The 16,384-nt window shown below is 37.2% G+C and overlaps 1 protein-coding gene across 1 annotated transcript in view; it reads right to left on the bottom strand.

Annotated features, from left to right (window-relative positions):
• Window positions 1–16,384, bottom strand: part of lingo2 (leucine rich repeat and Ig domain containing 2) — a 194,824-nt gene that overhangs the window by 127,038 nt on the left and 51,402 nt on the right. Inside the window, exon 3 of the mRNA XM_072395261.1 lies at window positions 6,524–6,623. The gene's annotated coding sequence lies outside the window, so the exon portion shown is untranslated. The remainder of the gene's footprint in view (window positions 1–6,523; window positions 6,624–16,384) is intronic.

Raw genomic sequence — 16,384 nt, 5'->3', positions numbered from 1 at the left:
GTGTGTTAAGTGAAGAAAGAAAAATTGTTGTAACGACAAAAAAATAACTTTTTCAGAGCTTTTCAGAGCGCATCAAGCAGCTTTGTTAGACTTCAAAAATAGTATAAGACCCATGCCACAGTCCTCGTTGTCTGCTTTTTCACAGAATGTTCCAATCAAGGTGTGATTGTCCTCACAATACAGAGGTATAATTTGTAATAAATAGGCAGTCACATGCAAGGTGCACAGCTCTAGCTACGGCCAATCAGGACATTTTGTGACATATTTTGTGACATATTGTGGTTTTTCTGAGGTTATAAAAAGATTTTTCATTTATGATGTAAATATTGCAATATCAAAGCATTAGTTTACATTGAACCTCTTATTTACTGATGAAGTTTTCCGTAATGGATTTTATTCATGGAACAATGTTGAATTGCTGGAGGCCCCGTTTTCAGCCACGGAAAAGGCACATAATCACTTACAATTATCAAAACACTCTCTGAATTTTGTGTGTTTTACTGATTGTGAATTGTATGAACAAGAAAAATAGTTAACTTTTATTTAACCGTTATTCTGGGAATGAGGGCTATTTGTGAGAATTGTGGACTTTATACCATATGGAGTGATAAGCTGTGTTCTAATAGTGTTTGTTTGAATTAGCCTGAGGCTATCTATTTTAAACTAAAGACACAAACACATATGAAAATGATGTGCAGCCCTGCTCGCACCTCTCTATTAATTACTGAAATCGACAGATCACTCCAGAGCTTATCACTTTTATTTCAATGAAATATTTGTGCTTCTATTGAAACATATCTTTAGGCAATCAGTTGGCCACCATCAAGGCCTTTAGAGCCTCTGGAGCAGTTGAGTAATAGGTTACCATGGTTACTTCAGTTGAAGGAAAGTGGTTAAGTACAAGGTTTACTTACTGACTCACTAATGTCAGTTATGGAAACAGATCTTAGAATCCCGTATTTTCCGCACCAGAAGGCGCACCTTAAAGCCTTAAATTTTCACAAAAAATGGCCGTGCGCCATATAATCCGGTGCACTTTATGTGTACTCCGGATTCCAAAATCTGTAACAGATACCGCCATTTTGAATTTACCGGGAGCGCCGAGCATTCGTCGGGGCATTAAGCCCCCTCTGCATCACTCACCGCTCTCCCTTCGAGCCGCTCACCGCCACGTTCACTTTTGCCGTGCCTCTTCGCTCTCCTACATTGGAAAAGAATCATCATTAAAGCTGTTGCCCATGTCCCAGTGAGTGCCTGTTCTTCAGTCTGAGATGGGTGATACAGACCAATGTGCAGTTTATAGGTTTATAAGTGTAAAAATGACCGACTATGTTGTCCTTGACCGTCGGACCATTTCCCGCTGACACAGGGACATAATACAGAGAACAATAGGTAATACATATGCCTTATAATCAGCTGCGCCTTATGTATGGGTTAAGTACAAAATGGACCCATAATTGAAGGTGTACTTTATAATCAGGTGAGCCTTACAGTGCGCAAAATATGGGTACGTTAGAATATTTATAATACTGCTCATGTCTTTGAAAAGAAATAATAAATGTGAATTTCAGAAAAAAAGAAGTACACAGTACTTCTCCAGTGCTTACAAAGTGCATCGTCCATAACAGAGCTCTCCAAGGCTCTGAGAACAATGAGCCACAAACTGTTTATGTTTATGTATTTGGCAGATGCTTTTATCCAAAGCAACTTACAGGTAGGCAGATAGGGTAAAGGGGTCTTGCCTAAGGACCCCTACTGGAGGTAGTGCCTTTCATGCAGAGGATTTGAACCCAGGTCTTCCACAAGGAAGTTGGCAATCTTACCACTACACTATCCAGTCCCATACACTATCCAGTCCCAAAGTGGAGCTGTCCACAGTTCTTCATGCTTCTCTGCAATATGAGTCAGAACAGGCAACTCCACTGACAAATCATAGCATAGAGATAGTCCTCTTTTGTTTGTCTGCCACATCCCACTCACTATTCCAGTTAAAGCACTTTGACGTGAATGTGCGCAGAAAGCTTTGAAATATCCAAAAATCCCCAGTCGATCATAATTACACGCTAGCAATGCTCAGAGGTTTTACTGGCTGAATTGTGTCTAATATTTTCATCAATTCAGCACACAGATTTTATTTTTAATCAAACCAATTCATGAGATTCCTTTGAATGTCAAATTTGTACCATTACAGTGATATTTTAATAATGTATCATTACATTGTCATGTCATATACTATGGCGGTGCATAGCATAAAAGCTGTGCACAGTAAACTGTTACCCAAAGTGGCTCTTCAGCGGCACATACAATTTGCTTTACAAACCCCACAATCAGTAATATAATTAGAAAAACACTACTTTTGTTTGATATAAAGTTGTAACTCCACTTCCTACCCTGCACTTCTGACTATTGACCCTTTGAAGCGAGGATAGCTTATATAGATTCACCCCCTGACTGCAAACATTACACGAAAGGAGAAGCGGATATACATTGAAATGTCTTGCAGCAACGCTCGGCTTAAAATTCCTTCAGTCACAAATTTATAGTATATACAGTTCAGCACAGTCCCACTTCCTTGTTGTCTCGTTGAACAGTTTCACTGCAGACACAGGATGCTGAAGGGGGAGCAAAAATCACTTTGCAAACTCAAACTATGAATTACAAATACTCTTAGAAATTAAAGCTGACTTTTTAAAAGATAAACAAGGTGTCCTTATTTTTACGTACAAGTGGGTAATGCCAGTTATGACAAGAACAATTGTAGGCATACCTTATTCATTATAATCAATTATAATGCTGAAAATCTGGTCTACTATATGCTTGGAGCCATGAAACAAAATCATTAATATCCAGCTGTCCTTGATGGTTCTAGGAAATTCAACAAGCTAATCTTTCCCCATACAGATGTCAGATTCATCCAAGATTAAGTCCCACTCCCATCAGTTATGCTTTGCATGTGAAATAACAAAGAAATTACCCATTCAAACCAGAAATCATATTGTTTAACATAAACGATCATGATTCATGGCTTCTGCTTGTGGTTCAGTCCTCCTAGTTGGAATTCTGTGTGTCAAATTAATCTACTTCCAGTGCTGGTGATTATGCAAAAGGCAATTCCAATAAAGAAAATCAGAAGAGGGACTGAAAAAAATGTATAAATCTTCAAAATACAGTCACATGTACTGATGAATAAGCTGAGCCTAGTCGTGACATTAATGATAATAATACTGATTTGCTGCTATGAGAGCACGATATTCAGCCTGATGTGAATGAAAAACGCATTTACTTTTCTGCTACCATTCTCTGTGACTGCTGTAATGATTAGAGGGGAGGACAGTGTGATTTCTTGGGTGTGCACATTTGGAAGTGGTGGCCTGTATGGTTACTATTCTCTTCAGTGATATAAACAAAAGCCCTCTGTAACCTCATGGTAATCATTTTTACAGCCTATGCTTAATTAAAATGTCACATCCACTGTAGTGGCATACAGTGGAGTTCTCTGCAAATTAAGAATCAATCAGGATGGCAGATGTGGCCTTAATGGCTTAATCGTGTTTAAATGTTCAGTCCAGTAAAGAAACAGATACATACATATTTTTTTTACTATTCTTTCACCCAAGAGTGATGCATAAAGGAGTAAAAATAAATAAGAACATTTGAAACATAGATTTAGGGGCACTGGGTATGTTAAAACAGCAACAAATCAGAAATGCTGTAACCACACTATCTGGCATTTTACTTGAATGCTAACATTGAAAATGTGTGAATTTTGGACCAGACATGGATCAGAATGTATTTTAGTGTGGCAGTATTTATAGAATACAATGTATAGAATAATCATTTGATTTGGTTAACCTGGGAGGTGAACGTTTCTATCCTTCATACCTTGCTCATCTCAATAAAAACCATTTACATGCAGAAATGTAGTCACCTTACTTACCTCACTAAAGATACTGAATCTAATTTCACCTGCAGTCCCTTACATACTGTATGCTCATCCACCACTGTGCATCTATTGTACACAGTTGTTTAATTTGGGAGACAAATAAGGTAGTAAATTTAATTGGAGAACAATTTTATAATATAATAAACCAAATGCTAATTATTTCCTTAACAAAAGTAACTTGTGGGTCATAAGCATTTATTCTAATTAAAACAATCTCACAACTTCAATACGTAACAATAAGGAGGTTATTCACATGAGGAATTCACTGCACTTTTTAATTGTCTATTTTTTAAAACTGTATTAAAGCAGTGCTATTGTAAGTTTAAACAACTTATGAGACGTTAACCTGCTCTTCAGTCGTGCCTTTCAGTGTGTTTGAACAACACTGGTGAACATAGGTCCAGACTGCTGTTTCTAAGAGAGTTACTTCAACTTTCAGAACAGTAAGCACACTTTTCTTTCTCTCTTCATTCCAAAATCCTGTATGAAATTTCCATGTCCCACTCTAAATTGTTCTACCTAGAGTATGTTTATCTTTCCCTTACACCACTGCAGCCTTTTCCACTGAAAGTGTAATGCTGAGAATGAATGTAGAGAGACCAAATTAAAGGGCCCAATTTGAAGCAGCACCACTTCACTGATAAGCTGTGCCAGTGATCTGTGAGAGCACTCAGGGTCTGCAACATTATGACAATACAGAGGAATAAAGCAGATGAAAGAGAATAGTCTGGCAGGAGCAGAAATCAGATGGGCAGAGGGAGAGGAAAAACAATCTAAAGTCTAATTGTGTTATGCCTCAAGGCAGCAAGGGAGTACAGAGAGACATTTTCTTTCCACATGTCATTCAGCACAGTCACTTCTCCTGCATATTTATATATGTATATAAACATATATTCATTGGTTTAATTTGGACTATGTGTGAATTCCATGTACATGAACAGTATCTCGTCAGGCTCAGATTCTAACTTCTCATTTCAAGGATTTCTCAAATGTAAGTATTGGTTGCACCTGTTTATTAGTAGTAACTCAGACAACTGTTTTTAACTTTAGGTGACACAACTGATGAGAGCTCCATATGATAAGTTTGGCTTACACCTCAGTTTGTGATAATGCACAATTTTGACATGAAATGTTTGTGCTGTGCCTCATATTTGGAGAAGAAAAACATTTTTTTATTGTTGTACAGGCCACATGTATGATGAGATTGACGCATCTTTTAGTCCAACAATTGGGTGTGTTAAGATAAGCAAGCAAGAGGCTGAACCCTAATTAAAACTATCTTTTCACTTTGTGAGAATGTTCTGTTATTCTTGAAATAAAGTAAACATGACCAAAAGTAGAATTTAGGTTGACAAATAAGTCAGAAATTGTTTAAACTCTTCCTGTTAAAGTAGTCCGGATTCAAAGCGTTTTTATTTTCAATCTAGGCTTGGAGTACCATCGATTGTTTGGGAAAAAGCTTAAACAGTGTATGACTATCTTTCCCATACTGATCCTCAGCATGCTTCAAAATACATCAAAGGACGACTCAAACAAGGAATAGTAAAGATATGAAAAGTTGAAGCCCATATCTAAATTCTTATGAAATGTTGGGGTGATTAAAAATGACCACTAACTGCAAGAAAAGTCCCTCAAATCCTACAGTTAAATACATTTTACTGAAGTGAAACTGAATATTTCAAGCAGCTAATGTCAAACACTGAGCAAAACAGTTAAAATAATGAATATTGATTCGGAGGCATTTCCATTGAAGTATATAACTCATAGTTTCCTTGCATCATTAATAACAAATCCTTCCAAATTTCTGTGAAGATTCTGCTTAAAAGAGGAACAAATTATATTCAAACATTCACCAGTTTCAGTTGGGAGTGCCTACATTTTTACGTGACAGTATTTGTCATGTCAGACTGCTGCAACAGATGAAGCAGCAGATGTTTGTGTTTTGCATTCACAACGCAAGCTTCATGTGATTTGCCATTCTACAATAGTGACAACATTTGTTTGTACAGTGAGGTTGCAATGGCTGCTTTAAATGGAGGTCTGGAAAAATCAAGGCAAATACATAAATCCCACTGAGCAACACCACTTTTTCCCCCCCTCACTGCCTGTGGGTCTTTTGTTAAATGAGGACACAATAGTGCAGAGGAAGATTATTGAGAACAATCTGACATATTTGACTCCACAATGCTTGCATTGACGATCTAAAAATGTACATGTGGTGTGATAAGTGATCAAAGTCCTATTTAAGTTCTGGCTGGCAATAACAAGCATGTTATTAGTAATTTATGCACCAGGAATAATTGGACGTTCACTGTCCTGAACAGTGGACCAGATGGCACGGTGTCAGACTTAATGGCTAAATATCCATTGTCAATACACATTGCTTGCAATTACTTCACCTATGGAATATATATGCAGATTTGTTTTTGTTACAATGTCTTAGCTTATTTTTTTTTCAGTATCCTCTAAGTTTTTTACCTAAATATTGTTGGACATACTTTGATTTCTTTGCTACTCACATTGTGAAACAAACTCTATGCAAAGTTATGAGAGGATATGAATATATAGTGAAATACCTACTGTGCTTCCCAAAGTCAGTTGTCCACAGTGTTTTAGAAGAAAGGAGGTCCTTTAGAAAATCCCCCGTGTGAGTCTATTCACAGGTCACTTACTTCAGTTTCTGAAAGAAAACAAAAGACACACAAATCAGAGCAGACATGGAGAATGAGCTCACGACTTAAACTGACTCAGCTACCTCAAATGCCCAGCGATCCAGGATAAACATCTTTGAAGAAATGTCAGTCCAAGGAAGAACATTAGCTATACCACAACTGGGCAGCGGCCAAGAAAAGAGCTAGTCGACATATGCACAATATATTTCTCCTTGCCTGGTCAACTTGATCATTTTTCTGCCAAAACAGCTGCCATAGAATGGCTCATTACACCATCATTTCAGTTGGAGAGGACAAGTGACAAGACAGGCCATTCAGTTTTGTGGCTCAGCCTCAGCCAGTGTGTGTGCCTTACTGATTCGCACACAAAAGGCACATGAAGTGCTTTAAGATATTTAGAAAATTTTGATGTATGGGTCTCTCCACTCCATCTTACAGAAAAGCAGAAAGAAGCAAAGGCTATTTTCTGAAGGCCTACTGTCTGGTTAATCTGTAGAAACCAATGTCGCCTGTGGTCGTGAGTGGTGTTCAATTGACTACGAGGCAAGGAAAAAAAAATAGTAATCAATCACAAGATCACCACGTCACATGAAGAAACAAAAAGTTGTTTACCTGTTTTTCAGTACAGAATACTTGCCTGCTCCATCCATGACACCAATGTATATATGGAGAGTTTATCAACAAAATCCACTATTCTAATTGTTAGAGTTTGAGTGACTTGAAAAATGTATTACCTGTTTATCATAATGCACATCATAGCACTAAGTAGGCCAATTGCTGTGACAGTGTGGGACAGAGGATCAGACAGAGAAGTGAAGTGACAGAGAAGTGTTTTAGGTCTATTACCAGACAGTGGTAAGTACAGATAGATAGTCAGGGCATAGATAACAGATGAATAGCAGGCAAAAACCTAAAGTAAAAAAAAAAAAAAAACTCATGCAAACAATCAGGCAAAAAGAAATGTCAAGAGAAGGCAAGAACCACAATCAGGTCAGGGTCATCAACATGCAAAAGAAGAAGAAATAGATACTCAAACACTTGACTGTGAGGGTGCAAAAATGACAGATACAAGAATACAAGGGACAAAGAGGTGTAAATAGAGAGGGATGGAAATGACTAAGTGAAAGCAGATGAGCACAAATCAACGAACAGGACATAGGTGTATAACAAAACAAGCAATGTAAGAAAAAATGGAATGCACAAGAGAAAAACTTCCAAATTAAATAGGCAGTAAAACTAACCAATGTGTAGAGACATAGCTAAAAAAAAAGAATGAAAACCCAAAACTATGGCAACTGTTTTAATGTCACAGATCAATAAAAAGCACTTCCACACATAGAGTTAAGTCTGATGAGGATCAATAATAAATACAAAACTATAATAGGAGAATATTATTTTGTTTGTGATCGTTCTTTTTTTTGCCTTGGTCAAGGAATCACTTCAAAGACCCTATGTTTGTGAAAAGCTGTTTAGTTTTTCCCCATCTTTTTTTAGTGAAATGTAAAGTAATTATAAGAATACCAAGCCAGAGATGTGATTAAAATGACCAAACTCATTCAGTGAAACTGGATCATAACCATCAACCACCAATTTAAAGTCTCCCAAGTCCCAATTCCAGCTGGAAATTAATACACATTATCAAAGTTCAGTAGTGTTGGCTTGCTCAGTGACTTTACTTGCAAAACCATGATACAGATACTTAAACAGGTCATGCACTTTCTCTTGAAGCTAAGAAAAAAATTGGATACTTTCATATCTAATATAGTTTGCATGGACTCAAACAGTTTGACGCACACCAACAGACATGCAAGCAGTGGCTGCCGTCACCTTCGTGGGCGCTCATCTCTTCTACTGATTTACCAGTGCTGCTATTTTCATCCCACCCAGTGAACAGGCTAATCCACTGTTGGAGGATTTGTGAACTGTGGTACAGAGTAATTGTGCTGCGGCAAAATGAGTGTGGCTTAATTGGAGCAAAGACTTAATGAGAGCCCCTTGAGGATTATCATCTGTGGCTCAGAAATGGCCCAGGTAGCAGAAGACACGGTCAAAAGGATCAGCTCACTGCTTTCCAAATTGGAATGACAGTACTGAGCTGCAACTGCGCCGGTGGAATCTTAAGATGTTTTTTTTTTAATTTCTGTGTTAATTTATTTTCAGGGGAGTCCTTGGAGAGTTGTGAACTAATATGAAAATCTCCATGGAAAATGTGGATTCTGAACGAACAGCATCCTGTCACAGCCAGAGGAAAGTTAAAGAGCATTTACTTGTTTACTTTACTCAGTGCAGAATTTGTTTCAACTTAAACCGACTGTAAATTGCAAATTTCTTTAGTACATTGTTGAAAGGATATTCTTTAAAACTATATTCTCTTCACAGGAAATAGGGAAACAGATGTGAAAAGAGCTTTATTTAAAGACTTGGGTTCTATGTAAGTACATCACATGCATGGATTTGAAAGGGATTCTATCAAAAGCAAGGACAATACCATCCTTACGGTTATTATAGGCTGTTATTTAATCACATGGCTTTCATTTATGTTTAAGGTTTACTCCAGACAACTCTGCTAGCTGATTTCCTTACTAAATAATATTACTTTTTTCCCTAGTGCTGGCAACTTGCTAGCTTCCTGTTCAGAATAACATGCACTACTCACCTTATATTGGCCTAATGCCTGTTGTACATGTTCCCAGCTTGATACAGACGCTGCACTGGTTGTAGCCACTCTCTATTAATGGTGAAGATGCAGTTACATGCACACAGTAAAATTAACAAAATTTCACAATGAGAACTGCCTTAAACATAATGACCTTATAACAATGCTAAAAACTGAAATACTATTGAAACAGTAGTTTGCATTAGTTTTCTTTATAGGAATGAAGATGAAAAATTCAGCAGATTATGAATTATGAATGAATCCTTTTCAGCTCTACTCATTTCATCACTCAAAAATTAGTCTCCTTGTAGAGAAACAGTGACATTTGACTAGCGCCTCCGTGCTTGAGCAGTAAAGTGGACCCTTCAGTGGCTCTCCACACTGTTTATTTCTCTAAGGAGCCTGTCTGCACTTGACAGCCACAGATCAGATATGACTGACCAAGATAAATGGTTAGGCTTTAAAGTCAGATCAATTCAATCTCGCAACTGTCCTCGCCAGGAACAAAAGGCCACGCTGTCACCAAGGCTCAACTCATTTCAGTGCTTATTCAATGCCTTTTTGTCCTTGTTACATAAATACCAGAAAATAAACGAGTATCCTGCTCTTTTTAAATAAAGTTAAACAGTTATTTTCTCAAGTCTTAAAGTAGCTGATTTAATTTAGCTTGATTTTGCATTGTTCTCCGTTTCCTCTTTATTTGCCTTCCGTCTCTCTTTCTTCCGGAGTAACCCAGTAGTCCATAAGTTCCTTCTGTGCAATAAAACCTTTTCAATCATCACCTTGTTTCCTGAAGCCAATGCACTACATCACTGTTTTCCTTTTGGATTTATCACTTGACTACATCCTCTAACATGAGTTATTTCACTTTTCAGTTTGGCAGGTTTCAAGGTCTGAACATAGCTGACCCGATATAGCTCAAGACAACGCTCCAGCCATCCTTTGCAACAGTGTTAGTCGGCCCCAGGCAGCAGCATCATAATGTGGGAAGACAGGAAGGGCATGTTTTTTCAGCCGATGACAGAAACATGCCAAAGGAAGCTTATAGACCCAGTTGCATTGATCCAAAGTTCAATTAAAGAGCACAGACAATAAGGAGCAATAATGATGAAGATTTCCTGTCTTGTCCCAAATTCATACGCAAGTGTTTTTCTGCAGTATGGATTGAACAACAATTTCCTTGTCACACTTTAGCACAAGGAATAAACTGCTTAGTGATGTAAACTCAGTGACTATAGAAGCAAGACCTGTCTTGCAATGGTACCACATTTGAAGCCTATTTTCTTTTCTGGTTATTTTTGTTGGCTATTGCTCACTCACTGTGTTGATATTTTATTTCCACAGTATATGCAGCCCTTTTGCAAAATGTTGAAGGCTTAATCTCTCTGTTATAAAGCTACATTTATGCTTGCCTTTCTCAAACATACAAACAGTGACAGGCACCCAAATTGATATCACAATTTTGCACAAACAGGTGCTTTGGTGTTGTTTAAGTTGTGCACCTCCCCATTTTTGTCACCTGAAATGCCCAAATCTTGAAGTATGTTTGAAAATAAGCAGTGCTTCATGGAATAATAAGCAAGCAGCTTTATGATTATGTGCATATATGCATGTGCAAGACACAAAAACCAAATCATGTACATTTGCCAAATGTTTTTGTATACAAAGTGTACTTTATGTGCAACTGCTGTTAACGCTGTGTTGTGGTGTCATTTTCTCAAAGGCAAAGCCTGCTGTTTAGGATGAAGACCACACCATGGCAATCCTTCCAAATGCAACCAAAACAACTATTAATCTATTAGGAGTGTCAAAGAGATGCTTAATTAAAGAAGTTTCAAAGGTGAGTCAACATCTTGTGTTCTTTATCATGTTACTCAAGCTGTTTTTAAGCAGGAGGAACCAGGGGAGGCATCTCCCTATACTATATAGTTTTTGTACTACATTAGAATATGTTGCAAATAAGAAGACAGGATGGCCATGCTATTGATGCAGAAGATGACAGAGATATCAACATACTACACACTGAGATTCAACCAAACAGAGTGAATCAACTGCGAGTGTCAGTATTGTAGTAGATGGTAAAATTAAGTAATTAAGTGTAAAGGGTACACTGCCAAACAAAAAATTTAAGAAATTTACATTCAGAAGTTAAAGAAACTATAACAATGTATTTGTTTTTAAGGCTGCACAATATTATACCGTAAACATGTCAAAGACCCTTTGGAAAGTATTAAAAAAGGCTGGAGCATGAAAATACTTGTGCTTTTGCCCCCATGCTGAGTGCTCGGTGGCCACCACAAAGTAATGCTGTGCGAGTACTTTCCCAAACAAAGGTTTATTGCTTCATTGCTTGTAGCACACAGCGGCTGAGTCAGACTCCTACTGTGTCTCAACCTTGGGACCTTGTTTTATGAGGTCAGTTTTGAACAATTTGCAGATATAAGACTAAAGCTGGAATGCCCCCACCCTCACATGCCTCACATGCCTCGTAAAACACAAAGTTGGAGTAAATGAGTTCTGCTAATTGAAGAAAATGCAACACTCTCACATCCACTCTGTTGTCAAGAAAACCAATAAAGCTTTGGATTTTAAACGGAAGACACAGTTTTAAAAGGGTTTTGGTGCTCTCCCATTAGTAAGGCAACAATTTCAAATAGTGAAGTCAAACTTCACTATTTGTGAATATAATATACACAGGATACCTATATTATGGCTTCTGAGTAAACACTTTATCAAACCTCAGAACAGCCACTCTTTTGTAGAATTTGTCTCATAAACACAGCATTGTTACGAGGCATAACTTCAATGAAGAGCGAAAGGTAGATAATCTAATTTTCTATTTTCTTGTGTTTTAATCTCTGGTTGATGATTTAAGTCAGTGTCTTGGTCAGACAGGCATTAGGCTATAATTAAATGGAGGAAAAGCATTGATAACAAAGGAATTATTTATTGCAAACCTTGTGACATTCTAAATAATGAGATTAGAATCCTTATAGTGTCTATGGATGGATGCAGCTGATTGAAAATAAAGTTGTTTATCGCTTGTGTCATCTCTGATTGCTTTTAATAAAGCCAAATAATTCTACAATGGATTGGTGTCAGTTGTGTTGCCATTGTCTAATAAATAATTACTTAATTAATAACAGAAGAAGACATTAAACAAGAATAGGCAAGGCTAATGTTCAAGTAACATGACATGTTTATCAATATGTCTGATGTTTATATCTGCTTTATGTTTTCTTATAGTTTTTAATATTCAGTTTTGTGCCGCACTTTGTTTCAGCTGTGGTTGTTTTAAAGAGCTTTATAAATAACGTTAGTTTGGTTACATAATGGAAAGTATGGAATTACACTATAATATCCGCATCATGTTTCATTATGACTTTGTAATATTCATACTCCTAAAACACAAAACCTCTGTGCAACACGGACTTTCAGTCTTTCAGAAAACTTCGTCTGTCTTTGTTCTTAGTTTCTTTTTTGAAGAACATTTTGCCACAAGAAGAGATTCAAAACTGCTGGCCTAAAGGCCTCACAACCTGCCACACAAGCAAATGGATGATGTGCGACTCAGGAAGCCCTGATGAGATAGCACATGCCATCAAATCCACAGTTAATTGGACACTTCCTTCACAACAGGCCCGTGGTGAACAGCAAATAACAAGCTTAAGACAAGGTTCCAGAATGAACAAGTGGAAACAGCTCAGATAATGAAACCGACAGCAGATGCACTGTTCTCTGCACTATATTTTGGTTGGAACAACAACTCTTCTTTGATTGTAAAACCCTCGATATTCTATTCAACTGATTAGCCTTCCCATGCTAAACAGCTGGTATCTTACCCCAATTTGTCTGGCTTGGAAATGTTAAGCAGAATCAGGTCTACTGCATTTTTTTTATGCCAAGTGGACATTTGTGTGCAGAAAATGGTTAGCAGCCAGGTACTTAGTTGGGGTGGGGGTGGGTGGATTGCACATGATCAGAAAGGATTTCATGGATGGAGATTGAGAGAAAAAGACTTATGGAAATGTAGCACTGCGTACTGCATTGTGCTGGATGTCTCAGTTTTCACAAACCATTGCACATAAGGTTGCTTAACTGCAGAATTTTGAAAGATACAGTCCAGCTTACAGAGAGTGCTGATTCCTTTTGAAGTAAACAGGCCTCAAAGACAAGTAAACAACTTTCTGTCCAATCAACTGCACTGGAGGGCTATCAGAAGATTACTTTTGTTTTACTCTTTATTGTTTATCAATTCTGACTTTTTTTTTGTTTCAACGAATGGTTGCAGAGACGGAAATGAAAAATGTGTAAGAATAAATGTCAAATGTAACGCCTCATTGCTGTATGATAGTGTCCTATGTCACAATACAGTTTTATCTCCCATAATTCTGCTTATTATTCCACATCTGCTTCACAGTTCCAGTAGTGCAACCACATAACTACAATTAAAAACGCATGACGGAAAAAAAATATAGTTAGAACACAAATACGTCCATTGAAGAAGGCCCATAATCCAAGTGTATAGTAAAATTGAGCAATTTGCTAGAATGTCATCTTGTGTTAGGCAGCTGGTTCTGTCTGCCTATCAATAAGTACATGCATATACAAGGTGTAGGTCGGAAGACCATTAATAATGCTCAAAAGGACTACACTCTCTGAGTTTGTCAAATGGAAATCAGCTCTTACTCCACAGCGCACAGTAAAGCTTTATCCGTGTTGTTTATGTGGCTATAGATGTTGCATGAAGAGCTTCGATCCTTGGACTCAAACCTCGTCATTGTAAAGGTTAAATCACTCAGTGACTTAGACACTGATAAACTGTAAATGTCACAGCTCGAGGTTGCAGCACCCTCTCTGTCTTAGTGTGACTAACTCTCTCTGAATCTGTATGCAAACTGGCGAACGCATGTCCTTGAGCAAAACGGACGCCTCCATTTGTTTTTTGTGGACAATTCTTCCCTCGATTCCTGAGTGATTAAACCACTGTTTAGCCTTATACTCCCGATAACATGGTTAGAGTGTATTATACGTTTTAAAAACCTCTACACAGTTATTTGACCTTGAAGTGCCCAACATAATTACATATTGTGTGTAATTGTGTATTTTCTAGTCATTTCCTCTTGCTCATACCCTTTGGTTTTGCAAGAGTAACATGATTCCTTTCATTTGTGGATCTAGGAGTTGTTTTCATTTAGACCTTCAAATGGGGTGTTGGGAGCGTTTTAGATGGCGAGATGATCACTGCTCCTTGATACATTTCTTAAAGAATAGGAGCACATACCCAATCTGCAAAAATGAAAAACAGAGGGATAGCACCAGTCAAAGAACTGGGACTGGGACTAACATTCTCTGCAACAGAGCAGCTGTAAAGATTTTTCTCTTTAAAGGGTTTTTATGCTACTCAGGCTCTTCAATTGATTGACATGCCAACTTGCAGTACTTGTATTTTGTATATTACTTTTACAAATGTTTCATAATTTATTCAAATATGCTAAAAACATTAAATAGTTTTGGACTGCTGGAAAAATGTTGCCTTACTTTTTTTTTTGAAAATGAAAAAAATAAATCTATATCTGAGATGATAATCTGCATTACAAGATACTGAATTCAGTGGTGGTGACTGAGTTTGTTATCTTTATTTTTATTCCATTTTCCCTTTTTGATCAGCCCATCTCACTTTTTTAGAAAATGTGTCATACTTAGTGGTTGGGTCATCCACACCTCAATGATGTTAAAATTTCTGATACCCTATGCTCTGCATCGTTTAGAAATGTTACCTGAATAGCTTAAAATGTAGGATATATTTTAGGTTATGCTGGAGAACACTGTGCATTCTTTTTTATTTTCTTTTTTTTTATTGTGGCCTTAATTGTGGTGACACTGGGCCACCTGATCTATGCTTTAAGCCATTTATTATTGGTGCCTTCATGTCTTTGACTACTACATCAGCTGATCAGCACCCTGCACATTTCATGCAATACTCCCGTGGATCACAGCCCTGGTTCACCACGTGCTTTACCGCTCTCGCACAAGTCCATTTGCGTTTCAAGATTACACTCGATGGCATATAGATGATTTATATTCCCCAGCCAAGCCAAAGTATATCAACATTCAAAGAGTCTAGGCACAACAATAGACTTTGGTTCCAGTTTGCATCAGTGGGTTACAGACTACTAATGCAGAGTAATCAGTATAGAGTTTCTGCTAGAAAATAAGAGGAGAAAAATGTTTGTTCGGCACTTAAAGGCCTAATTTCTTGTTAGCTCCTTCATGGGACATTACACACTGTGAATTTGCAATTGTGATATCACAGACACTATATGAAATATACACCTTGTGGTTTTAAAGTTAGTGAAATAATGCCTATTTGGAAACAGTCTGCATCCAGGGAGAAATTCTTATCATCTCACACAAAATCATACCTTAGTTTTATCCAGCACATCATCGCCCCCACCTTTGCACTGAGAAAAAGGTTACAATGACAATGTGGGGAATGTTAATGTTTGTCCACCAAAACTTAAAACTATTTTTTTTTTAACCTGCTGCTTTTTTTTTTTGTTTTAAATTAACTTTCTGTTTTGCAAATTTAACTTCAAGGGTGAAGATGAAGCTGATTGTATACTGGTTTATGGACAATTGCAATAATGCTATTTCTCAAATAAGTCTATTTGAGAAGTAGAAAATACCATTAATCTGAATTCATTTGTAAATGTAGGCTTACACAATCTGTGTAACTACAAAGTAATTATACATGTATTATTATCATTAGTTTCATACAAAACCCAACCATTTCTGCTGCACTGATCCTCGGGAAACCAACATTATGTTATTTTATTCAATTTTCTGAATGTAGCTTTCATCTGGTGGAAAGAAAATGAGTCAGGCTTATGAATTAATTATTGTAGTTTTGCCTCAACAATTGTGAGGAACCATTTGAGTGAAGTGATGAAACATAGGCACAATATATAACCTATGTTTGAGGAATTAAAGTCATTATCCAAGAATTTGTACATTATACTTTCCGTTATGAACATACAGCATATCTGCACCTCTGAAATATTTGAACCCTTTGTGTCATTAACACATTTCATATGTTTTTGTATTGTGCAG

The sequence above is a fragment of the Leuresthes tenuis genome, unplaced genomic scaffold, assembly GCF_036924035.1.
Source record: "Leuresthes tenuis unplaced genomic scaffold, fLeuTen1.0.hap1 SCAF_11, whole genome shotgun sequence".
Classification (NCBI taxonomy): domain Eukaryota; kingdom Metazoa; phylum Chordata; class Actinopteri; order Atheriniformes; family Atherinopsidae; genus Leuresthes; species Leuresthes tenuis.
This window is presented reverse-complemented; position numbering and strand designations above follow the sequence as displayed.